Raw genomic sequence first — 26,747 nt, forward strand, 5'->3', positions numbered from 1 at the left:
CTTCAGACTTCATTTTTGCTGGCTGTTAGGATTCTGGGCACTTTATTACTGCTGATTATGCTAAAGTGCAGGTCCTCTGTACTTTAAACATGGTAACATTGGCTTATCCACAATTGGCATATTTAATTTACTTGTAAGTCTCTATTAAAGTGCACTATATGTGCCAGAGCCTGTAAATTAAATGCCACTAGTGGTCCTGCTGCACTGATTGTGCCACCCACTACAGTAACCTTTCAAACATTTCTCAGAGTCTGTGTGTGCAGTTTTAAACTGCCACTTTGACCTGTCAAGTGCACCCACTTGCCAGGCCCAACCCTTCATTTTCATTACATATACGTTTGGCCCCAAAGACAGGATGCAGTGCATTTCCAAAATGGACATGTACTTTTAAGTTTAACATGTCCAAGTAGTGATGCTGTTACGTTCGTTTTTCACTACTGCAGGTCTGTCTCTCCTATAGGTTAACATTGGGTTACATGAAGCATCCTTTAAGTGTAACTATCAATTGGGAAGTGATAAAATTTGGAGTTTGGTGTCTCTTGATTCACAATTTAAAATCACAGCTTATGTAAAGTCAGATTTTACATTGTAAGTCTGAAAATGCCACTTAAGTTGGCATTTTCCTACTTTAACTTTTCTGAGTCTCCAAATGCACATTTGGTGTAGATGACTGCTAGGCTTTGTGCCTTCCGTCTAGACAGTCACACACAAAGAGAGATTGGTTGTGACATTTGCATCCTGATGGCCCATCACCAGGCTGATGGGTCTCCCTCGGCTGAATGGGTATGATGAGCTGACACTTACACCTGAGTAGTGCTGTGCTTCTCCTCACACAAAGGCCTGAAAGGTGAAGAGTGTCTGGCGCCAGAGAAGGAAGCCCAAGAACCTTGTGATCTTCAAAGGTGCCTTTGGAGTTTTCCCCAACCAAAGGCACATTTGGGTATGAGTAAAGGACCCCAAACCCCACCAAATCAGAACTCTACTGGAACCAAGGACATTCTGCAAGGATGAAGGACTGCTGTGCAGCCAAGAGGGACTGCCACTCCGCAACTGCATTGCTGTGTTGGCCTACTACCTGTTGTGTGCTGTAGGAGAGACTGCCATTTTGCTACTTGCTTTACAGTGTTGGACGACTACCTGCTGATCCTTGCCTGGAGTGAAAAGACTGAGCATATCTTCACATCCGGGAACCAAGATTCTCCAATGGCTTGTTGGCTTGCCCCATGTTCCCCAAAGTCTTAGGGCCATGAAAGACTTCTTTTGCAACAATCAAGCTATAGTGCCTGAGTTTTCCATGAGATCAGCGTGTGTACAGCTGCTTTGGGCTCATCAAGCACATCTGCCTTCATGGTGCACTGCATGGGCAGTCATGACAGCCTTCACTGTGTGATCATCATGTGCACAAATTCTTTGGTTTCATCAAGCGCATCTGCCTTGAGGTGCACTGATCGGGCAGTCATGACAGCCTTCGCTGTGTGATCATCATGGCACAGCTGCTTTGATTTCCTCAAGCACATCTGCCTTTTTGGTGCCTTGATCGGGCAGGTGTGTCTGTCCTTGCTGTGTGATCATTGCGTGCAGCAGTGCCCTTCCATCTGACACAATCGTCTTGACGGCGCACTACTAGAGTGTGTCGAGTCACCTGCAAGGCACCGCACAACTAAACTCAGCCCGTGACACGAACAGGAAGAGAACCAACCCTATGCGGCTCCCAGTGAGTAAAGACCGGACAACTAAACTCAGCCCGTGACACCAACAGGAAGAGAACCAACCCTATGCGGCTCCCGGTGAGTAAAGACCATCGCACCCACTCTGCTCTTCTACCTGGGAGGTATTGTGCATGCTTATGCCTGCAAGGCTGCAGGAACTGCTCTGCATAACCTACTGCAGCTTTGGGCTCACTGGCCTAGCTTGCCAGGGCTGACCACCACAGACTGGGAAAGTGTTTCTGAATTGTTGATTCCCTACTGAGCCCTAGTGTGGCAATAGACCTCAGCATAGAAGCACAAGGGCTACCAAAACAGTATGATTTCAAGCCTACATCACTTTAATAGACAGATGTGATTCTCCCTGTTACGATCTTGCCTGCTTCATGATAAAATGTGCTAACTTAAAACCTGCAACTCTTTAGATATATTTATTCGATTTTTGTCGTTTTGGTCTTGTTTTACTGATAAATATTCTATACTTTTCTAAACTGGTGTGGAAGCTTGTTGTGGTGTCATTCATTGTTACTGTAATCCAGTGTTGCACAAATACTTTAGACATTGGCTCCTAAGTTAAGCCTGACTGCTGTGTGCCAACCTACCAGAGGGTGAGCATACTTCTAGGATTCTGGTCCGTACTTGAACAGGGTGCATACCTCATCCAACTAGAGAACCTAATTTCTAACAGTGTGGAACTAGTGTTTTTTTGAATATTTACCACTTGTGAATCACTGAGTGTCTTGATTTGTTTTGATCATAGTAAAACCTGTTTCAAGTACACTTCAGAATTACAAAAAACGTGCTTCATTTTTGCTTTTTCACATAATTCACTTTAAAAGCTCCTCTCACCTTGCAGCCAGAGAAAGAAAAGTAAACATCAATCCTGCAGCAATTTGTCTGAAGACATAGCCAGACATTGGACCCCAGTCTTTGAAGCACCTGCAAATGTGACAAGTTAAGCACAGAACTTAAAGGCATTTTTATTTATTACTAGGACTTTTCCAACACACCAAAAATGACATTAAATATGATTGACGATGACACCTTTTCATTGCGCCATCCACCTATACCTACAATCAAACAACAATGTACACAGACACCAGTAGATTCCACTGCTTTAAACATACCTACAAGTTGATTATTGTTGGTAAATGATTCGCTAGATTTATCCCTACAGAGAACTCTTTTTTTGCATTACTGTTAAATACCCAGGTTTTAGATGGGTTATTCAGGCCTTCCCCTTATTTGGCTAGTATCAACTAATATAGCAATCAGGTACGCAACTCCCTCCAGGTGTCAAAAGGCACCCCCACCAAACAACATGTAAAAGTTCCCACCAAAACTGTTTACAGACAGATTAAACATCACCCTGGACATGCTTGGTACAGTAGTTTTCTTCTGGTACATAACACTTCACAGGTGGCCTTATTGCCGGAGACAGCCTTCTGAAACTGAGACAGGAATAGCCTTGCTCTGTGAAGGAAGGGTGTTGCAGTTTGTTCAACACAATCCCTTTCAAAGTCATTTCAATGCCACCCGTCCCCATGGCACGTGAAGCTGAGTTGACTGCTTCAGTGATACTGGAATGACAGTACCATAATCAACCTCCCTTCGGTCTCCTCAGACACACTGAAGCAAACAGACACCCACAAAACACACTTCAGGCACATTCCAAAGTTCAGATACTCTCAAAACACCATTCTAATATCTTCAAAACCATCAGACACCCTTCCAATGTCAACAAAACACTAGAAAAAAACACAATCCCCTCACAATATACACAGAAACACATGGAGCTACGGCAGACACCTTCAACGGTCCATGAATACCCTTATTATTGCCTCGCAAAGTCTCCAAAGCCAAAAGACAAGAACATTTCTTTCAAATATGCATTAAACTCCAGATAGACCCACAAACTGCCAAGCACCAACTGGCACATGTCTTTCAAAAACACTAACAATGCCCTCATACACATTCATATCGACCTAATCATGCTGAAAACATCCCTCACATGTTCTCAAAAGCATACTCTGGCCTGGTAAAAATACACCTTATACAATTTCACATACCAAACGCCCTTACAACACAAAGCAGACAGCAGCACAAATAAATCGCCCTTCAGATATCCTCAACACCCATAAACACCCTCACCATATCACTAAATGCAAAGGACCATCTCAAACCACCATACCATCAGAAAACCTTGCAACCCCAACAGGCACTTCTCAGAAAGCAACCATAAAGACCAAAAAATGAACATTGGATATACTTAGATCACCCATTAGACGAAATCCTGACCCAGACTCCCTGCCACGACTCGCCAGACACTTTCACACTGGCCTTGAAACTGCCCACTTCACTGCATCCAGACATGAACAGATCTCCAGTGAATTATTGAATTCTGTAGCAGGGTCAAAAGGGACAGTGGTGAAACAAATTTGTCACAGGCCTAATGAAAGAAAAGAAAATGGAACCCCATATCCTGTTAAAGGGAAACAGGATGCATTTCAATAATAAAAATAAAAAGTTTTCTTTTCATTTTTTCAGAGCAGGCAGTGGTCTGTGGGATCACTGCCTGCTCTGATAAAAATATTTTCGCTACCATTCACAAAGGGAAATGGGTCCCATGTGGATCCCTTCCAGTTTGCAAATGGGTTAACAACAATTTTAAATTGGTGTTAACTGTGATTGTTTTGCAACCGCATTTGCGGTCACAAAACAATCATACATACTAGTGCTACTCGCAATTAGGAAGAGACACCCTTGGGATGCCCTTTCCTAATTGCGAGCCACAGTCTCTATTTTGCGAATCGGTATCTGCATACTGACTCGCAAAATAGGGATGGTACTTTGTACCAGGCCATTTTGCAGTCGTAAATGGTGATTTTCGCCTTTTGCGACCGCAAATTAGTGTTGTATATCGGGCCCTAGGTCCCTAAGTCTTCAAGAACAATATTTTATATACGTGGAATTATGAAATGAAAACTACAACCAATGAAAGGTCTGCACAATACATTATACTACGTGTATTCCAATACAAATAAGGAGCACGAGTCATTTGTCTCTCAACATATATTATTGTGGATTAGCAACATAATTATTCTCAGAAATCCCCTTTAAAAAAATCACAGTGCGACAGTTACAGCTTATTTTCTTATTTTTTCAGAATTCCACTGCATCCGAGACAGACATGACTTTTCGAGTTCTGTTTCTTAGACGTGAGATATGTGTATGCCTTTAGGGACATCTATCCTTCTATTTACATTGGACGGTGCCAGTGATACTACTAACTTCACATCCAAGAACAAAGCCCCTGGACTGATGGTGTACCAGCAGATTTTTTTGAGTCAGATATTACATTTTGGGGCTCTATTTACTTTGATTCTCAATGCTGTCGTGAGTCAAGGTATCATAAATTCATGGTCACAGTCAATAATTGTGCCCTTGTTTAAAAATGGAGGCAGAAAATTACTCTCACTGCTACAGACCTATTTCTTTAATTGATACAGTGATTAAGCTGATAGGGCAGGCCTTTATAAATAGGTTAACTATATGGTCAAGGGAAAATGATTTACTCTCAGATTTTCAGTATGGATTCAGATCTGGTTTAGGGCCGCTTGATCAATGTCTACCTATTTACTTGATTATGAACAAATAAATATACTTGGGTGTAGATACCAATAATGTTTTTTTCTGCATGAGCTTTACATGAATTTATTGGCTTCAATTAGCTACAGGGAGGAAACTGAGTGTACGCAGTCTTTTAGGTTAAAGCAGTGGGCATCTCAAGGTTGTATCTTGGCCACCTTTTTAGTTACATTGTATGTTAATTATTTAGAAAAGACATTAATATTAGAAAGCCAAGATCTGCCCTTCGTATGACAACAATGGGCTTGCAAAAATTATTATATTCAATTGTGACATTTATGGATACTTTGAACATAACTACGAGCTTTAATAAATCCCATACAATGTTTACTGGCCCAGGAGCTACCAAATCACAAGTGTTTCAAGTTAAGGAGAGCTCCGTAAGGCTCCTATATAGGCTAACGAGAGCTCCTATATAGGGTTAATGTTTGATTGTCTAATAATAAGTTTCCACTAGCTTCAGTTTTCGTCTTTGCATCCAGACTCGTAATTAAATCACTAGAGGAAATGCTAAGGAGTTACAAAGCCAAATGAGTATCGTGGCCTCCTATGAGAGTGTTATATGGGGCCATGTTGATAATCCATTATTTCAATTTATAGAAAATCAGTTCATGCAACAACTTCTGTCATTTCCTCCGAGTATTGCCTCATTCACAGTCCATGAGAAGCTGTTCCAAGTGTCTATTTTGATATATTACACGTGTGCCCTTTGCTGCTCTGGTTGTCGAACTGGTTAAAGGAGGAAAAATAATGTATTTGTGCTATAATCAAGGACTTTTTACCTTTGGACCAGGCAAGTAGCATACCAAGATTTAAATATATCAAGATCTTGGTCAATAAATATGGGTGTCCAGAATTGTTTGAAATTCCTGAGATTATAGTGAAAAGTGATTTCGCCTGGACAAAACACTCCTGCTTGTCCAAAAAGCAAGCCAATAGAGAAAGTATCGGGATTAATAAACTCTCTCTAAGATCTCATATAATGTGGAAAACTATGAAATACATTGCACTGCACATCATGTTTGTCACAATTAAGAATAAGCATTTTTACTTACGGAATTAAGAATGGATTTGATTCACTGTCTACTCGTAGTTCCGAGAGGATGGTCAAGAATGTCCTCTTAGGCATGTGTGGCTGTGAGGACGTCTCCATACAAGATACTATGCATTCTATTATTTTTTGTTCATTTTACAAAGAACTGAGGAACGACTTTATCATCTCTTGCACAAAGATAAAACGGTTGAGCATGCAAGACACACTCGCTTTTATATGATGGAAGTATTTTTTCATGCTGCATGTGTTTTTAAAATGAGCTGTATAAAAAAGATTGCTCCTTGATGCTTAACTGTTTGATTTTTGTAATCATTGTATTGTATTTAATATGTTGCTTTTTTGTGGTTTTCATTATAAAAATCAAATAAAGATTATTTTGATGGTATGATGTGTGAGAACGTGCCTGGGAGGAGCACAATGGAAAAAAGAAGGGGGTGAAATGTAACTGTGTGGGTAGGTGCTATTGTACATGTGCAATCCCATTATATAACCTCGGTGTTTTGCCTAAGGTTTTTGGGACCCTTTTACCAAAAATGTGCTGAAAATGTGTGATTTGCCAACATTTTCTCATCATTTCCTAGATCTGACAAACCAGTAACAGGTTGGAGTTGGAGGGTGCAGCCTGCTTGGCACTCCAGGAAAGTAACTGAATATTGCATTAGTGGTCTTTCAGAACCATTGGCTATTTATCAAATGTATGTGATCTTTTTACTGGGGAGAACCCCACCCACAGCTCTGAGAATGACAAGCATTCACTAAGCAATTCAAAGCAGTCGTTATGTCCCACCACATTCAAAGATCATCAGCCACCACTTATTCTTCAAAATACCTCAATAATATTTATACATATTTCGAAATTATCACACAAAATCTTATTTCTAATGATACATGTGTCGTTTAGCAATTTTTCTCGACATCAAAGAATTAATTATGGTTAAAATACGCATGTGCAAAATACAGCAAAGTGGTCTGCCAAGACTGTATTATCAGTGTTGACGTGCTACAGAGACAACAAGCGATGTGAAGCCAGCTTTAGGTAAAAAGAACATAGCAATCTATTAAGAAAAAATACTATTAATACTTACGCATTTTAACCAATGATTTATCCCATAAAATCTACAAATGCACGAACACAAATACTGTCTAATGCAGTGTTATTAGCTTACACCCTTCATATTACTGAGCACAATGTGAATTCTTTCACTTGAGGGAAGTCTGGAAAGAAAAACACATGTAAATGGTTATTCTACTTAGCAAAAGTGAGCAAAAAACAGTAAACCGTCTTGACTCAATTGGTCACATTTCCACACCAAATGATAAAGCATTTTTTTTCAGTCAACACATGGGCCATAAAAAAACAATGGATTTTGGGATAATCGATAAACTGATTCACTACTACAATACTAAAAATACGCTCAATGGAATATCAAGAGTGTGCTCAATAACAACATATAACTTTCTGTCTCTCCCGGTTATTTTAAACGCCATATCCCCGATGTTGTTTCACGTTAACCAAATTCAAACATTGTTACTTTCACAGCCTCAACCACTCCCCGTTTATTTGTCAGAAACAAGGTGAAACGTGTCTGTGATTGTTCAGCATATTTGAAAAAAAAAATTTTCATGGATGTCATTCTGTGGATCGAAAATGGACATGGCCAAAAGATTATGATAAGACTTATGGTATCTCCTAGAAATGGTCATTAAACTCATTTATTTATTGATACATTTATGTGTAGTCATTTTTTTTTGTGAGGACAGATTAAGCCAGATCAGGTCTTTGTGCAGAGGTACCTACTAATGAGATCTGAATCAGCATGACTCAGCAGGTCAACGCAGTCTCCTCTTCCTGCTACAACACCCTCCGTATACTCCGCAAGATTTTCAAGTGGATTCCCGTTGAAACCAGAAAAACAGTCACCCACGCCCTAGTCAGCAGCCGACTGGACTTCGGCAACGTACTCTATGCAGGAACCTCAGCCAAACTACAAAAGAAAATGCAACGCATCCAAAACGCCTCCGCCCGACTTATCCTTGACGTCCCACGCCGCAACCACATCTCAGCCCATCTCAGAGAACTACACTGGCTACCCGTATCGAAGAGGATCACCTTCAAACTACTCACCCACGCACACAAAGCCCTCCACAACACAGGTCCGGCCTATCTCAATGACAGACTCACCTTGCACACCCCGGCCTGCCAGCTCCGCCAGCCTCGCCCTTGCCTCCGTCCCCCGTATTCACCACTCCACCACCGGAGATAGATCCTTCTCTTAACTCGCTGCCAAGACCTGGAACTCCCTACTGCTCCAACTACGCCAGACCCAAGACCTCCTAGCCTTCAGAAAACACCTCAAGACATGGCTTTTCGACAACTAACCCCACCCCCAGCGCCCTGAGACCCTAACGGGTGAGTAGCACGCTTTATAAATTGTTTGATTGATTGATTGATTGATTGATTGAAGTAAGGGTCTGCTGCATTAAAAATGTTAATAAGCTTTTGTGGTGCTGAGCAAAGCAGAGTGCCTGTTTTATGGGCCGTCAGGGAATAAAATGAAATCATTTACCTTGACCCTTTCCGGAATTACTGCTTTATTTTAAGACAGCGCATCTTAGAAAGAGAGAAGCCTTGCTCATTGTGTCCGCTTCTACTATCTGAAAATAAAGCACTATCACCGGTGCTGGAAAGTAGAGGGATCACATTGGATCCCTATTCCAGCAGCTAATATTGGGCCAGATCTAGGATCTGGCTGAATTTGTCCTGGTGTCATTTTCTGACACACAGACACAGTTCAGTAACGCCGGTATGTTGTCTGCTTCCAGTTTGGAAAAGCAGTCTGCAGGCAGCAAGGGGTCTTTCTCATTTCAGATTACAGCTGGGTGCAAATCAAATGCCTGATTTAAACGGCCATCAACCCTGCCTTTGTTCAAGTATTATCCTGGCTGTGGATATCTGGAGACTAACACCTAGATTCCAAGAAAAGTGGCACCCAGCTTGCAATCACTTCACAATAATCTAACAGATACTATGTTTTAGAAGCAGGTTTTTTACTTTGTTCAGCCCTCGTTGTAAGATATGTGCTTGCACTGTAAGGATGCAAGATTAATCTGTCTGTATGAGTAATTGCACAAATATTTATACAAAAATACTAATTTCATGTATTCAAATATTTTAAAGCAATACTCATCCCAGTGTAGGGTGCCTGAGTGCCTTACATCACACACAGAATCACAATAAATGATACAAGTGTGTAAGTCAATGTACAGGTACTGTTTCAGAAGACAGTGAGGGCTATAAGGTGTAGGAATCACATATCAAACAAACATTCTTGTAGACATTTTATGTTGAGAGGTGAATGGCCAGGAGAAACACAAAGTCAGCATATCAAACATAACACAGTGAGGGTGGTTGTCTGTACTGACAAGACTTTATTACTTCCCAAATTAATCCTTCTTTGCAGTCGTAGCCTAACAACAAATTGAGAAAAAAACAGTAAATATCTAAACCCATCACTTATAGTTTGCAACTTTGCATGCAGATCTTTCATTTTGGCAAATAGACCACTGTGCTATATATGAGAGGGCATGAAAATTATGAACTGAAAGTACCAAAATGATCTCAGTGTCAAACGCAGTAGTCCACTTACTGATCTAATTAAAGTGCAATTCTATGACCTGCCTCTTACACAATGTAAGTTTCAGCAGGGACAATAACACGCTATGCTACTTTATGAGTCAAGACTATGACTGGACAAAACACAGAACTCTCCCAGAGCTGTGTTAACCACTAAAGTTATGTTACCGCTATTGTAATCCCCCCAAAACTGCTGGGCACACGATCTCTGCTGGGGGTGTCATAACCCTTTAATATATTTTCAAATGTAGCCTCTATGAGACCAAATAGGTAATCTGGAACAGATTTATTATCACATATGGCCTTATTGCCAATTTATTTGCTGAAGATTTCTTATAAAATAAATGTATGAGTTGACTGTAAGACGCTGCTTATCAAGCTCTTGCTCTCGTGAATTCACCCCCAATTCATGGGTTCCCCTAATACATTTTTCCCAATTCCAGCGCTGACTATTACAAAGACATACCTGGTTACATGAATTCACATTAATGCCTGCATGTGCATAAACAAGGTGGTCAGCTCTGCCCTGTGCCACAGAAGCTCATAATGATATGGCCCCACAGGATCACTTCTGATCTGGTGTAACTTTCTGGACCTGTAGCCTATGGAATAATTGTTTATCCATTTGTGCCAAAGGTCATATGGACCTTTTATTGATGACTGAAAGTATATGAAAGGCGGTAGCATCAACACCACTTATTAAAGACAGTGACACCAATGTGGCTTCGCAAGAAAGAAAGAGAGTGACTCCAAGTGTATGAAAGGAGCTAGCATCAACACCACATATCAAAGATAGAAAAAAACAATGTGGCTCTGCAAGAAAGACAGAGAGGATGGTGTCCAAACCAGGAATGTTTATTACCAACTTTAGTAAAAATATGTGAGAAAACAGGGCTGATTGCAGAGGCCCCATAACTTTTTGCCCCCATTTTCCTCTTTTTGCTGGTGTTTTCCTGACTTTGATGGTGCCCTGGGTACTGCTAACCAGTCCCAGGGCCTGTGCTCTGAGTAAAATGGATATGCAAATTAGGCTAATTATAATTGGCTAAGTTAACCTACCTATAAGTCCCTAGTATATGGTAGGGCATGTAGGTTTAGGGACCACAGCATAGGTGGTGCACACCTAGGTGCACTGCTGAGGTGCCCAGTGTCATTTTAAAGGCAGGCCTGCTTTGCTGGCTGCTTTTAAATTAAAGTTATATGCAAATTTGACTTTGGAATTAAAGGTACTTCCAAAGTCTTAAACTACCTTGTTTTTACATATAAGTCACCCCTAAGGTGTGCCCTATGTGCCCCTAGGGCTGGGTGCCATGTAACTATAAGCAGGGACTTTATAAAAATAGATGTATAAGCCCTGGTGAGGTAAAAACAGCCAAATTCGTTTTTCCCTCATTGAAGTAAATGGCCTTCATAGGCTAGAATGGGCAGACTTTATTTTAAATTTTAAAGTCTCCTTAAATGTTACATACCAAGAATTTGGTATCAAATTAATTGTTGTAATAAATCCCACAACTTCCAGTTGTTGGATTTAATATAACTTGTTCAGGTAAAAAGTTTAGACTTTACCTAAAAAGTTGCCAATTTCAGCTCTGCATTGTTTTTGCTGCTGTGCTCTGATTGGCCAGCCTGCAGCAGCTTCTGCCAGGCTACTTTGATGAGGTGTGAAGTGGCCTGGCTTCACACAAAGGAATGTGCTTGGGGGAGAGAATCTCCCCTCAGCAGATGGTGAGGCAGGAAGGGGGAGGGCTGCCAAACTGGTCTTCAAAGGCAGAGAAGGACATTTGCAGCACCCAGCAACACCACCACATCCTGCAACCCCAGACAGCTAGGGGCCGCTTGATTAGATTAGGAGAGGGCAGGAGAGAGGTGTGTTTATGATTTTTAGCCACACCAGTGGGTGGGCTCAGCCAGATGTAACCTCCAAAAATCAGATTCATCCATGTTGGATTTTTAGAGACTGTTGCCTTCTGGGATGGATTTTTGCCACACTTCCCAGGAAGTGGTCATCACAGGGGGACGACCCCGTCCCTGATTGGAGAACCAGGGCCCCCCTGCTTTTCACCCAGGAGCAAGGATAAAACTGGCAAACCTGCACCCACACCTCAGATCCCCTCCAGAAATCAACAAGAAAGGAACTAAAGAAGAAGAAGGACTGCCCTGCTGGACCCCTGGCCTGCACCTGGACCCTGCACTCAGAAGGACTGCACCAGCTGCACACTTGGGCTTCACCACAAGAAGGACTTTGCCTGGCTTCAACTGGTTCAAGGAGGGACTCCCTGTTTGCTACAGGTGAAAAATTGCTAAACCAGAGTCCCCTGCACCAACTCCTGAAGAAAGCGACCAGCTGACCACTGTCCAGTGGCCAAAAAGGAGTTTGCGCCAGGTGCATTCTGGGAGTTGAAGTCTGCACCCCCCAAGGACCATCACAGAACTTCTGGACCCTTGGGGTGAGCTGTGGACCCCAAAAGAACCTTAAAAGAACATCTGGGTGAAGCCCCAGAAGTTTGGAAAAGATTTGAGAATTTTTGGAAAAAAGCTCCAGACTAGGGACCGACCCGCCGCGGAAATTCTAGCCGGCTTGCCTCAACCGCGACCCGGCCTGACTTCGTGGTTCATCCCGGTAAAGAAAAACATCCAAAAAAGAGACTAAGTCCGAACGTAAAAAGTTGACCGGGACCTCCCAGCCATCGTATCCGAGAAGGGCTCCATGGACGTCGGATCAAGATCCAGGTTTACCCCGGTCGAAGGATTTTCATCTCGAAAAAACGACTAAGTCCGAAGGTAAAAGTCTCCACCGAGGAAACCCACATCGCGTATCCGGACAAGGGCTCCAGGAGGTCGGATTCAACTGGAAGGTTCGTCCCGGTGAAGAAAAACTTCAAAATAAAGACTAAGTCAGAAGGTAACTTTTTAACCGAGGCCTCCCGCGACCTGTAGCCGAGCAGGGCTCCATCGCGGTCGGCCTGAAAGTTTGACTTTGCCCCGGTCGAGGTGCAACCAGATGACCCGATTGGCGCTTTTTGTTTCTAAGCGCTAGAAAAGTAATAATTCTTTAAAAATTCATATCTCCGGTTCCCCTGAACCGATTTTAATCGTTTTTGTGTCATTTTAAAGATAAAAATATAAACTATTTTTATAAATTGGTTTTGGATTTTTAAACTGTTTCCTGTGTTTTATTTAATTACTGTTTTGTGATATTTGAATGCTTTACACTTTGTCTCCTAAGTTAAGCCTTGACGCTCGTTGCCAAGCTACCAAGGGTTGAGCTGGGATTAATTTACTGAGACCTAACTGTACCTATGTGGAGGTTAGTGGCTTGTTGCTAGGTGTAGGTACCTACCTGCCCTACCAATAACCCATTTTCCAACATAATTGGAAGCAGCGACGGGATCCTGTACTTGTGTTCAATATCACGTTACAGTTTTAGGTAAAACAAATTAAAAATCCTTTAAATTGTCCTAGTGCAAAAATTGTTTGTAATTTTTAATTTGGATTAATTTCAATTATTGAATTTTTGTAATTTTTCTAAATTCTTGTTTCCAATTTTTGCAAAAAGTTTTTGTTGACACAAAACTAGGGAACCATGGAGCTTGATCTGGCTAGCCTACCCACACTGACAGTAGTCCAGCTTAGGGGGTTGTGTATTGAAAGAGGGTTGCCTGCAACCACTGATCTCAGGAAGCAAATCCTGATCACATCCCTGACAGCATGGGCTGAGGCCCAAGAGGTAGAGTCAGAAGAAGCTCCAGAGGAGGGAGAAAGAAGGGAGGATGCTAGCTCTAACCACTCAGGGGAGGGAAGGCATCTGAGCCCAAGTGAGGATGAGGAAGAACTGTCCTCAGTAAATACAATCACTAGGGGCAGATCCAAAGCTAGTGGTGGGAAGGGGGTCCTTTCAGGAGGAGAGAACCCATCCATCAGAGAAAGAGAGATGGAGGCCCAGCTAGCATACATAGCTTTGGAAGCAGAGAAGCTGGCCCTAGAAAAGAAAAAGTGGGCATACAAAGAGAAAAGAGATGGAAGCAGCGATAAAGAAGCTGAGGTGTCCATGGGTGGGGGAGTTTGCCCCAGATTACCCAAGGGGGTGGTTCCTGCTTATGTAGAGGGGGATGACATAGATAAGTGGCTGGGGGCCTTTGAGAGGGCACTCCAAATGAGAAGGGTTAGGCCTCAATACTGGGGTTCCCTTTTGTGGGAGTTGGTCCCCAACTCAGGGAGGGATAGGTTTCTGACCTTAAGGGGGGAGGAGGCAGATTCATACCCTAGTATGAAGAGGTGCTTAGCCAAGAAGTTTGGTCTGACCCCAGAGCAATATAGAATGAAGTTCAGGGACACCCAGAAGGTCAGTACCCAGTCTTGGGTTGACTTTGTGGACATTTCACTAAAGGCACTAGAGGGCTGGATTATTGGTAACAAAGTAGATACTTATGAGGGGTTATACAATCTGATCATGAGAGAGCACATCTTGACCAATTGTACCCAAGAAAGGTTACGCCAGCATCTAGTGGACTCTAAGAAGACCAACCCTAGAGAGCTAGGGGAGGCAGCTGATGAGTGGTTGAGAACCAGGGTGGTTGTCAAGTCCCAGGGGGGGGACTCCAAGAAGGGGGGGACAGGTCCCCAAAAACCTAAGGAGGGAGGTGGTAAGCCCACCACAGAGACTCCCTCTGTACCCCAGAACCCTAAGAAGGAGGAGAGTAAATCCCACTCTGACCAGCAGAGACAGTTAGACCCAGGGTTAAAAAAGCTCTTGGACAGTAGGGCTTGCTTTGACTGTCAGCAGACAGGTCACTTCAGAGGAGATGCAGCCTGTCCAAAGAAGGTGGTTAGCACTGGGCTGTCCAGTGAAGCCATAGAGGAGGATTCCTCAGATGATGAAGTCCTCCTAGCATTGTGCTGGGAGACAGGACCAGATGGTAAGCTGGTGATCCCTGAGGGTGGGAGTAGGCACTTCCACCACATTCAAGTGAATGGGATCCCTACCACTGGCCTGAGGGACACCTGTGCCAGTCACACTATAGTGAGTGACCGGTTAGTGACCCCAGACATGTATGTCCCAGGAAAGACAAAGAAAGTCAGGATAGCCACAGGGGAGGTCACCTCCAAACCTGTAGCCATAGTGCCCCTAGAGAGGAAGGGTATCCTTGACTGGATTAGGGTGGTAGTCAGTGCTGACCTTCCCCTAGATTGTATCCTGGGCAATGACCTCCCAGAGGTGAGTCTGGTCACAGATGGGGTGGTCGCCCAGGGCGCCCCCCCAACGCAAAGTCCTGGGGAGTCAGTCCCTACAGTTAGGAGACAGGGGTCCCCAAGAAAAGGAAAGAAGAAAAGGAAGGGTAGGCCACTCTTAATGAGAGTTCCGGGGAGCCAAGGGCCTTCTGCCCCAGTAGGGGGGGAGCCCAGAGTTGGCACTGGTGAGACCTCACCTGACCCCAAGGAAGTCCTGAGTAGTCAGGCAGCTGTCCAGATGCAAGGTGTTGCCCCTGCACTGACAGAAGGGAGAGTGGAAGGAGGGTGTCTGCCACAGGAGGTGGTAGCCTCCCACTCTAGACAGCAAGAGGGGTGCCAGGACCCCAAAGATGCCCCTAAAGCAGCTCAGCCACCTGTCAGTGGAGAGCTTAGGGTGTGGTTCTGGGTACTGACAGGTGTCAGTAGCCTCTGCTGGGTGCTAGCCTTCCTGGCAGCACTGTACTTGGCCTGGGAGGCAGACCCCAGGGCCAATAGCAAAGTAGGCCCCCTGACCCTATTGGTCATGGTGGGGTTGCTCAAGTGTTGGGTGACCTCTTTGGGTAAGCTAGGTGTTGCCCTAGCAAAGTTTGGAGTAGGGGAGGTGGGCACCTCACTACCCAAGTTGGCAGAGAGAAAGGAGGAAGACCCCCCTAGAGGAAAGTTTCAGTTTGTGTTGGGTCCTTTTACTGTTGGGATGGCTTCACTACCCATAGGGAGTGACCCTGACAGGAGGATATAAGGCAGAGTAGGCCCTGCAAAGGGACAGACAGTTTTCTTCACTGTCTTCCTCGCCTAACAAGCCAGGAAGACTCTCCCAGGGTTGGGCTGAGTCTCCTGGGCGTGTGGGCTGGGGGGGGTTGTGTGAGAAAACAGGGCTGATTGCAGAGGCCCCATAACTTTTTGCCCCCATTTTCCTCTTTTTGCTGGTGTTTTCCTGACTTTGATGGTGCCCTGGGTACTGCTAACCAGTCCCAGGGCCTGTGCTCTGAGTAAAATGGATATGCAAATTAGGCTAATTATAATTGGCTAAGTTAACCTACCTATAAGTCCCTAGTATATGGTAGGGCATGTAGGTTTAGGGACCACAGCATAGGTGGTGCACACCTAGGTGCACTGCTGAGGTGCCCAGTGTCATTTTAAAGGCAGGCCTGCTTTGCTGGCTGCTTTTAAATTAAAGTTATATGCAAATTTGACTTTGGAATTAAAGGTACTTCCAAAGTCTTAAACTACCTTATTTTTACATATAAGTCACCCCTAAGGTGTGCCCTATGTGCCCCTAGGGCTGGGTGCCATGTAACTATAAGCAGGGACTTTATAAAAATAGATGTATAAGCCCTGGTGAGGTAAAAACAGCCAAATTCGTTTTTCCCTCATTGAAGTAAATGGCCTTCATAGGCTAGAATGGGCAGACTTTATTTTAAATTTTAAAGTCTCCTTAAATGTTACATACCAAGAATTTGGTATCAAATTAATTGTTGTAATAAATCCCACAACTTCCAGTTGTTGGATTTAATATAACTTGTTCAGGTAAAAAGTTTAGACTTTACCTAAAAAGTTGCCAATTTCAGCTCTGCATTGTTTTTGCTGCTGTGCTCTGATTGGCCAGCCTGCAGCAGCTTCTGCCAGGCTACTTTGATGAGGTGTGAAGTGGCCTGGCTTCACACAAAGGAATGTGCTTGGGGGAGAGAATCTCCCCTCAGCAGATGGTGAGGCAGGAAGGGGGAGGGCTGCCAAACTGGTCTTCAAAGGCAGAGAAGGACATTTGCAGCACCCAGCAACACCCCCACATCCTGCAACCCCAGACAGCTAGGTGCCCCCTTGATTAGATTAGGAGAGGGCAGGAGAGGGGTGTGTTTATGATTTTTAGCCACACCAGTGGGTGGGCTCAGCCAGATGTAACCTCCAAAAATCAGATTCATCCATGTTGGATTTTTAGAGACTGTTGCCTTCTGGGATGGATTTTTGCCACACTTCCCAGGAAGTGGTCATCACAGGGGGACGACCCTGTCCCTGATTGGAGAACCAGGGCCCCCCTGCTTTTCACCCAGGAGCAAGGATAAAACTGGCAAACCTGCACCCACACCTCAGATCCCCTCCAGAAATCAACAAGAAAGGAACTAAAGAAGAAGAAGGACTGCCCTGCTGGACCCCTGGCCTGCACCTGGACCCTGCACTCAGAAGGACTGCACCAGCTGCACACTTGGGCTTCACCACAAGAAGGACTTTGCCTGGCTTCAACTGGTTCAAGGAGGGACTCCCTGTTTGCTACAGGTGAAAAATTGCTAAACCAGAGTCCCCTGCACCAACTCCTGAAGAAAGCGACCAGCTGACCACTGTCCAGTGGCCAAAAAGGAGTTTGCGCCAGGTGCATTCTGGGAGTTGAAGTCCACACTCCCCAAGGACCATCACAGAACTTCTGGACCCTTGGGGTGAGCTGTGGACCCCAAAAGAACCTTAAAAGAACATCTGGGTGAAGCCCCAGAAGTTTGGAAAAGATTTGAGAATTTTGGGAAAAAAGCTCCAGACTAGGGACCGACCCGCCTCTGAAATTCTAGCCGGCTTGCCTCAACCACGACCCGGCCTGACTTCGTGGTTTGTCCCGGTAAAGAAAAACATCCAAAAAAGAGACTAAGTCCGAACGTAAAAAGTTGACCGGGACCTCCCAGCCATCGTATCCGAGAAGGGCTCCATGGACGTCGGATCAAGATCCAGGTTTACCCCGGTCGAAGGATTTTCATCTCGAAAAAACGACTAAGTCCGAAGGTAAAAGTCTCCACCGAGGAATCCCACATCGCGTATCCGGACAAGGGCTCCAGGAGGTCGGATTCAACTGGAAGGTTCGTCCCGGTGAAGAAAAACTTCAAAATAAAGACTAAGTCAGAAGGTAACTTTTTAACCGAGGCCTCCCGCGACCTGTAGCCGAGCAGGGCTCCATCGCGGTCGGCCTGAAAGTTTGACTTTGCCCCGGTCGAGGTGCAACCAGATGACCCGATTGGCGCTTTTTGTTTCTAAGCGCTAGAAAAGTAATAATTCTTTAAAAATTCATATCTCCGGTTCCCCTGAACCGATTTTAATCGTTTTTGTGTCATTTTAAAGATAAAAATATAAACTATTTTTATAAATTGGTTTTGGATTTTTAAACTGTTTCCTGTGTTTTATTTAATTACTGTTTTGTGATATTTGAATGCCTTACACTTTGTCTCCTAAGTTAAGCCTTGACGCTCGTTGCCAAGCTACCAAGGGTTGAGCTGGGATTAATTTACTGAGACCTAACTGTACCTATGTGGAGGTTAGTGGCTTGTTGCTAGGTGTAGGTACCTACCTGCCCTACCAATAACCCATTTTCCAACAAAATACATATCAGTTATTAAGTCACTGTATCCAAAAATGCGTATATATCTACATAGTGGTTTAATCTAAATGTGTATACTATGAAGAAAAAGAAGCAAATTATAATGACATAGGGAATTTTCTTATTTTACATAAAGCATCAAAAGTGGCAGGCAAAAGTGGCAGGGGAGGTTTCTAAGAAGAAGGTGTTTACATCAAATGAACCAAACTAAGGCCCTCATTACGAGCCTGGCGGTCTGTGACCGCCAGGCTCGCGGTTGGCGGGAGCACCGCCGACAGCCTGGCGGTGCCCCTTAGGGCATTCTGACCGCGGCGCTTTGGCCGCGGTCAGTGCAGGAAAACCGGCGGTCTCCCGCCGGTTTTCCGCTGCCCGTCAGAATCCTCCAAGGCGGCGCAGCATGCTGCGCCGCCTTGGGGATTCTGACACCCCCTACCGCCATCCTGTTCCTGGCGGTTCGCCCGCCAGGAACAGGATGGCGGTAGGGGGTGTCGCGGGGCCCCTGGGGGCCCCTGCAGTGCCCATGCCAATGGCATGGGCACTGCAGAGGCCCCCGTAAGAGGGCCCCGCTTGTATTTCACTGTCTGCATAGCAGACAGTGAAATACGCGACGGGTGCAGTAGCACCCGTCGCACCTTCCCACTCCGCCGGCTCGATTCCGAGCCGGCGTCCTCGTGGGAAGGTTGTTTCCCGCTGGGCTGGCGGGCGGCCTTAAGGAGGCCGCCCGCCTGCCCAGCGGGAAACTCAGAATGCCGGCCGCGGTCTTCAGACCGCGGTGCGGTATTCCTGCGGCGCAACTTTGGCGGGCGGCCTCCGCCGCCCGTCAAAGTTGTAATGAGGGCCTAAGATTCAAGGAGAATGGCATAGGTACTCAACATGAAGCTCAATACCACGGGCAGAAGGGATGAGCAGAGTTCGAGAAAAGTCTTCTCTTTGCAATGTCAGGTCAGGATCTGCTAAACTATACTAAGAATAATGTAATTAATACACAGTAGAAGGTCCTGAAAGCATCATCCCACCAACTCACTCTGGTTGGACCAATCTGTGTACTGCATCTCCAGGGAGCAGTTAAACTCCCCACATTCCCATCACCAAACAAATAAGCACACAGCTGCATAGCCATGACATTAGCAACAGTCCAGGCTGCCCTCCCTAAGTATTGCACAATTTACGGCCAGGTTCTAATTTCAATGTCTAATCTAAGAATTCTGAACAATAAACAAAGGACTATTCCAGTTAACAAAGGCTTCTTGAGAAACATCTGAAGAGGAAAACAGAATGTGAAACTAACAGTTCAGGTAATAAATAGGAAAACAGTAAAGTGGTTTTGGCCTAGTCACAGTCATGCCAATATTGGAAGGGGAAAGTGGCAGCTAAATGAATACAGTTAACATGAGTAAATGCATACATTACAGTGCGATTGTATAAACATGGCCTTTTCCATAGGTAATGCAGCCACTTACTAATATTTTGATTAATACGGTTGCCACGGGTTAATATAACTATCACCGTTATGCAGCTCCACGTCATTGCATTGTTAAAGGTCATAGGTTTTGTGGAGCTTTTGCTCAAATATTCAATGCAATATAATATTACTGTGAAACAGGTCATAAAGAAATGCATCCCTTCCTCACCCCATTTTGGGTGACTTTACAACACAAGCAGGATGCAGGAGGGTGCTATTTGCCTTCCTTATATTAGGGTTCCGGTATACTGGCTGAACCTCTGTTTCATAACGAAGAGGAAATAGTCCAGAACGTCTGCTTGGCATGGAAACAACCCTCGTTTTAAAGAGTACGCTCTCGTGCCACCCCCTACTATCATGCAGCCCGCATAGCTAACCACAACCCACCAGTTGTCTCGACGTGTCAACCTTTGTGGGAGGCTGATTTAGTCCTTGCAATCAGAAGAATACTTCACATATCAGATGACAGGTTTGTTTTTCATGAGTTGTCAACGCTATATAAATGGTGCCTGATTGAGAAGAGAAGTGAGCACAATGGCGGCGGAGGGAATTCTAAAAGAATTTATATCGGTTTACACTGAGAGTTACCTCAGGTATTGTGTCCGCCGGGAGCAAAAACAAACAATTGGCTGTGGTAGGAAAACTGTATATGTTATGCTCGAGCAGAGACATTTTGTCAAAAGTGTTCCTTGTCGCAGCGTCTATGGGGCGGCTCACAGGAGGCACACCAAGTCATCACTGCTCTGCAGCCGCGCGAGCCAAATTAATAAGGAGCCGCAGTTTGCGTTAACAGCCCAGCACGTGCTCGTGCTACTTGGGAGAGCTGGAGGTGAAGGGAAAGGTGAGTGCAGGTTCTTGGTGCGCAGCCAAAGGCGATGCGCGAGACCTAATAAAGAGCGCCATGAGAGGGCCTGAGACACTCAGACACATGACCCCTTCCCAGCACCCACAGCTTTATGTGGCACAGCTGTTGACAAGCAGAGAATTTCGAGTCTTGATTAATCATTTCAGCGAAATGTTTAAATTAAACTTTTGTTATCCGAGAATGAGAAATAATAATTACAAATATTAAATTAGTTGATTTCAGAAAATGACATAAAAAACAGCTGCTGACCTTTTACTTAAAAGTCGGGAGCTGTTAAAAAATGTAATATTTGGAAATTTATAGTTTGCATGTCGCCACAGATATTCTGTGGCAAGTGCGGTTTCATTGGGTGTAGAGCTCATAGTCTTGACAGGGTGCTCGAAATCATAAACCTGCCTTCCGTACTCGACCCTTCTGTGTGACCCTGAGAAACTCCATTTATATCCTGAGGAGACAGTTCCTTTACCTGCTAAAATTTGTTGTATCAGAACGTTTACCTTAATGAAACGCGGGGGTGGGGGGCTGGGCTATGAGGTCATTTAGAGCGGGTGAAAGAGGGGCACTGCGTAGGTCCCTGTAAATGAAGAAAGCCTGGAAGTAGGCTGTCCTTGATTACATCTGGAAGCTGATCATTCAAGGTGAGTCATCACAGGGGTGGAGGAAAATGTTCATGCACCACAACTGCAGACTAGCACTAGCTCCCATGCAGAGCAGCCCACTGTGTCTGGACTTCTGGGGAATGTTGAGTAATGGCTGCCATGGGAGGGTAGAAGGCGCAGAAGGTTAGAGAAAGAAGGCAGAAGAACAGCCTGCTGGGAGCCTTCAAGCAAGGTACCAGAGGAGGGGAGAAACACGGGGTTAATTGTTAGGTCTGGGTTTTGGCAACACAGCTGTCGGATAGAAAATGCAAACTCACACTATGCCACTATAACAGAACCGACAGAAGAACCACCAGAACCACTCAAGGACCACAATTCCACACACTTAATTGTAGCTGACTGCCTTTCTAACAAACTCTGTAAACTCCTAGCAAAATCATGTAATCCAGAGTGCCAAAACTCAGAAACGCCACTATAGAAAGCCTTCTGTGACAAGGGTAGGTAGCTGGAAGCTCACTCAACAAGTCACTGGATCTAAATTAATTCCTAGACAAGCTGACTACCCACTATCTCTTGGACCATTCACCAGAAAGAAAAATCGCAAACCACCTGACCCAGCAAACTAAAGGCAAATATCTAATGACCCATTCCTAGACAAAATTATTTAAAAGTGCAGACCTATCTGCTGGCTTTTATACTGTCCACCACCATATACTACTTCAAACACTCCATCATCTCAGAATATGTGAAAACGCTCTAAAATAGAACGTCTCATACCTTGGAGAGAAACATACCTACCACCTTTCACATCTGCTCCTCACACCCAAAACTACTGTGGTATTACTCTGGGGTGCATCACATCTTCTCTATTAATCTATAATTAAATAACTTCCTTGTCATACCTGATTAGATCATTCAACCTCACCTGTTACATCTAAGCAGATGACACAAAAATCATTGAAAAAATGGATGGCCCAGAAAATCTTTACAACTCAAAATTTACAACTGCTTGAGTGCTATAATGAAATGGATGATGAGTAATAATGTAAAGCTCCCTGTGGACAATGAAAATAATACTAGCCTATTGGAAAAAGGCCAAGGAACTTTAAGTCCCTCCAGCAACATCAAAAGAAATAAGAAACATTTGAGAAACCATGGATTCAGACCTATGACTTATACCACATGTCAACTAGGACACAAGGGGCAAATTCTACACAATTCTGAGAAATTGTAGAGTTGGTTCGATGGGGTGTGAACCTGCTCTAGCAACAGCCACACCCCCTATCAGGGTGAACCACTAAAGTCACTAAATCAACCTGTACACAAGCCTCAGATCGCTTGGCTCGAACGCAGCCAGGCCTAACTTAGTGGCAATTTGTAAAGGATTTATGCAGCACACAAACATTAACCCCTTCGCTGCCAGGCCTTTTCCCCCTCAGGTGCCAAGCCTTTTTTTAGCTATTTGGGGCAGTTCGCGCTTAGGCCCTCATAACTTTTTGTTTACATAAGCTACCCATGCCAAATTTGCGTCCTTTTTTTCCAACATCCTAGGGATTCTAGAGGTATCCAGACTTTGTGGGTTCCCCAGAAGGAGGCCAAGAAATTAGCCAAAATACAGTGAAAATTTCGTTTTTTTAAAAAAAAAACGGGAAAAAGGGGCTCCAGAAGAAGGCTTGTGGTTTTTTCCCTGAAAATGGCATCAACCAGGGGTTTGCGGTGCTAAAATCACCAGCTTCCCAGCTTACAGGAACAGGCAGACTTGAGTCAGAAAACCCAATTTTTCAACACAATTTTGGCATTTTACTGGGACATACCCCATTTTTATGATTTTTTGTGCTTTCAGCCTCCTTCCAGTCAGTGAAAGAAATGGGCATGAAACCAATGCTGGATCCCAGAAACCGCAACAATTCTGAAAAGTAGACAAAATTCTGAATTCAGCAAGGGGTAATTTGTGTAGATCCTACAAGGGTTTCCTACAGAAAATAACAACTGAAAAAACAAAATATTGAAATTGAGGTGAAAAAATCTGCAATTTTTCTCTACGTTTTACTCTGTAACTTTTTCCTGAAATGTCATATTTTTGAAAGCAATATACCGTTACGTCTGCTGGACTCTTCTGGTTGCAGGGATATATAGGGCTTGTAGGTTCATCAAGAACTCTAGGTACCCAGAGTCAATAAATGACCTGCACCCTGCAGTGGGTTTTCATTCTATACCGGGTATACAGCAATTAATTTGCTGAAATATAATGAGTAAAAAATAGCTATCAAGAAAACCTTTGTATTTCCAAAATGGGCACAAGATAAGGTGTTAAGGAGCAGTGGTTATTTGCACATCTCTGAATTCCGGGGTGCCCATACTAGCATGTGAATTACAGGGCATTTCTCAAATAGATGTCTTTTTTACACACTCTCTTATATTTGGAAGGAAAAAATGTAGAGAAAGACAAGGGGCAATCATTAAATCATTAAATCATTAACATTTATAAAGCGCGCTACTCTCCCGTGCGGGTCTCAAGGTGCTAGGGGAAAGGGGGGGGGGTTACTGCTGCTCGAAAAGCCAGGTTTTTAGGAGTCTCCGGAATGCGGAGTGGTCCTGGGTGGTCCTGAGGCTGGTGGGGAGGGAGCTCCAGGTCTTGGCTGCCAGGAAGGAGAAAGACCTCCCACCCGCCGTGGAGCGGTGGATGCGAGGGACAGCAGCGAGCGCGAGGCCAGAGGAACGGAGGAGGCGGGTGGGGACGTAGAAGCTGAGGCGTCGGTTGAGGTATTCCGGTCCCTTGTTGTGGACACATCAGATTTTTTCACAGAAAACAGTGCCTACAAGTGGATTTTGGCCTCTAGCTCAGCCGGCACCTGGGGAAACCTAGCAAAGCAGCACATTTCTGAAAACTAGACACCTAGGGGAATCTAAGATGGGGTGACTTGTGGGGCTCTGACCAGGTTCTGTTACACAGAATCCTTTGCAAACCTCAAAATTTGGCCCAAAAAACACTTTTTCCTCTCATTTCGGTGCCAGAAAGTTCTGGAATCTGAGAGGAGCCACAAATGTCCTTCCACCCAGCGTTCCCCCAAGTCTCCCGATAAAAATGGTACCTCACTTGTGTGGGTGGGCCTCGCGCCCACGAAAGGAAAGGGCCCAAAACACAACGTGGACACATCACATTTTTTCACAGAAAACAGAGGTTTTTTGCAAAGTGCCTACCTGTGGATTTTGGCCTCTAGCTCAGCCGGCCCCAGGGGGGGCAGAAATGGCCTAAAATAAATTTGTCCCCCACCCCCCCGGGGAGCGACCCTTGCCTACGGGGTCGCTCCCCTTGCGTGACGGCGCAAAAAAAAAGATCCCTGGTGCCTAGTGGTTTCTGCTCCCTTTGGGGGCAGATTGACCTAAAATCTGCCGATCTGCCCCCAAAGCAGGCGGAAATGGCCTAAATACAATTTGACCCTCTAGGGGAGCGACCCTTGCCTAAGGGGTCGCTCCCCATCTCTAAAAAAACAAACAAACAAAAAAAAATAATAATAATAATTGCCCTGGCGCCTAGAGGTTTCTGCCCCCCCAGGGGCAGATCGGCCTAATAACAATAGGCTGATCTGCCCCCAGGGGGGGCAGAAATGGCCTAATATAAATTTGCCCCCCAAACCCACCCGGGGAGCGACCCTTGCCTACAAGGTCGCTCCCCTTGCGTGACGGCGCAGAAAAAAGATCCCTGGTGCCTAGTGGTTTCTGCCCCCCTTGGGGGCAGATTGACCTAAAATCGGCCGATCTGCCCCCAAAGCGGGCAGAAATGGCCTAAATACAATTTGCCCCTCCAGGGGAGCGACCCTTGCCTAAGGGGTCGCTCCCCATCTCTAAAATAAAAATAAAAAAATTAAAAAAATTGCCCTGGCGCCTAGAGGTTTCTGCCCCCCTGGGGGCAGAGCGGCCTAATAACAATAGGCTGATCTGCCCCTAGGGGGGGCAGAAATGGCCTAAAATAAATTTGACCCCCCCACGACCCCCCCGGGGAGCGACCCTTGCCTACAAGGTCGCTCCCCTTGCGTGACGGCGCAAAAAAAAGATCCCTGGTGCCTAGTGGGTTCTGCCCCCCTTGGGGGCATATTGACCTAAAATCGGCCGATCTGCCCCCAAAGCGGGCAGAAACGGCCTAAATACAATTTGCCCCTCCAGGGGAGCGACCCTTGCCTAAGGGGTCGCTCCCCATCTCTAAAAAAACAAACAAAAAAAAAATTGCCCTGGCGCCTAGAGGTTTCTGCCCCCCCTGGGGGCAGATCGGCCTAATAACAATAGGCCGATCTGCCCCTAGGGGGGGCAGAAATGGCCTAAATACAATTTGCCCCTCCAGGGGAGCGACCCTTGCCTAAGGGGTCGCTCCCCATCTCTAAAATAAAAATAAAAAAATTAAAAAAATTGCCCTGGCGCCTAGAGGTTTCTGCCCCCCTGGGGGCAGAGCGGCCTAATAACAATAGGCCGATCTGCCCCTAGGGGGGGCAGAAATGGCCTAAAATAAATTTGACCCCCCGGGGAGCGACCCTTGCCTACAAGGTCGCTCCCCTTGCTTGACGGTGCAAAAAAAAGATCCCTGGTGCCTAGTGGTTTCTGCCCCCCTTGGGGGCAGATTGACCTAAAATCGGCCCATCTGCCCCCAAAGCAGGCAGAAATGGCCTAAATACCATTTGCCCCTCCAGGGGAGCGAGCCTTGCCTAAGGGGTCACTCCCCATCTCTAAAAAAAAACAAAAAAAAAAAATTGCCCTGGCGCCTAGAGGTTTCTGCCCCCCCTGGGGGCAGATCGGCCTAATAAAAATAGGCCGATCTGCCTCCGGGGGGGGCAGAAATGGCCTAAAATAAATTTGCCCCCCCACATCCCCCCCGGGGAGCGACCCTTGCCTACAAGGTCGCTCCCCTTGCGTGACGGTGCAAAAAAAAGATCCCTGGTGCCTAGTGCTTTCTGCCCCCCTTGGGGGCATATTGACATAAAATCGGCCGATCTGCCCCCAAAGCGGGCAGAAACGGCCTAAATACAATTTGCCCCTCCAGGGGAGCGACCCTTGCCTAAGGGGTCGCTCCCCATCTCTAAAAAAACAACAACAAAAAAAAAAATTGCCCTGGCGCCTAGAGGTTTCGCCCCCCCCTGGGGGCAGATCGGCCTAATAACAATAGGCTGATCTGCCCCTAGGGGGGGCAGAAATGGCCTAAAATAAAT

This window comes from Pleurodeles waltl, chromosome 10 (assembly GCF_031143425.1).
Source record: "Pleurodeles waltl isolate 20211129_DDA chromosome 10, aPleWal1.hap1.20221129, whole genome shotgun sequence".
NCBI classification, from domain to species: domain Eukaryota; kingdom Metazoa; phylum Chordata; class Amphibia; order Caudata; family Salamandridae; genus Pleurodeles; species Pleurodeles waltl.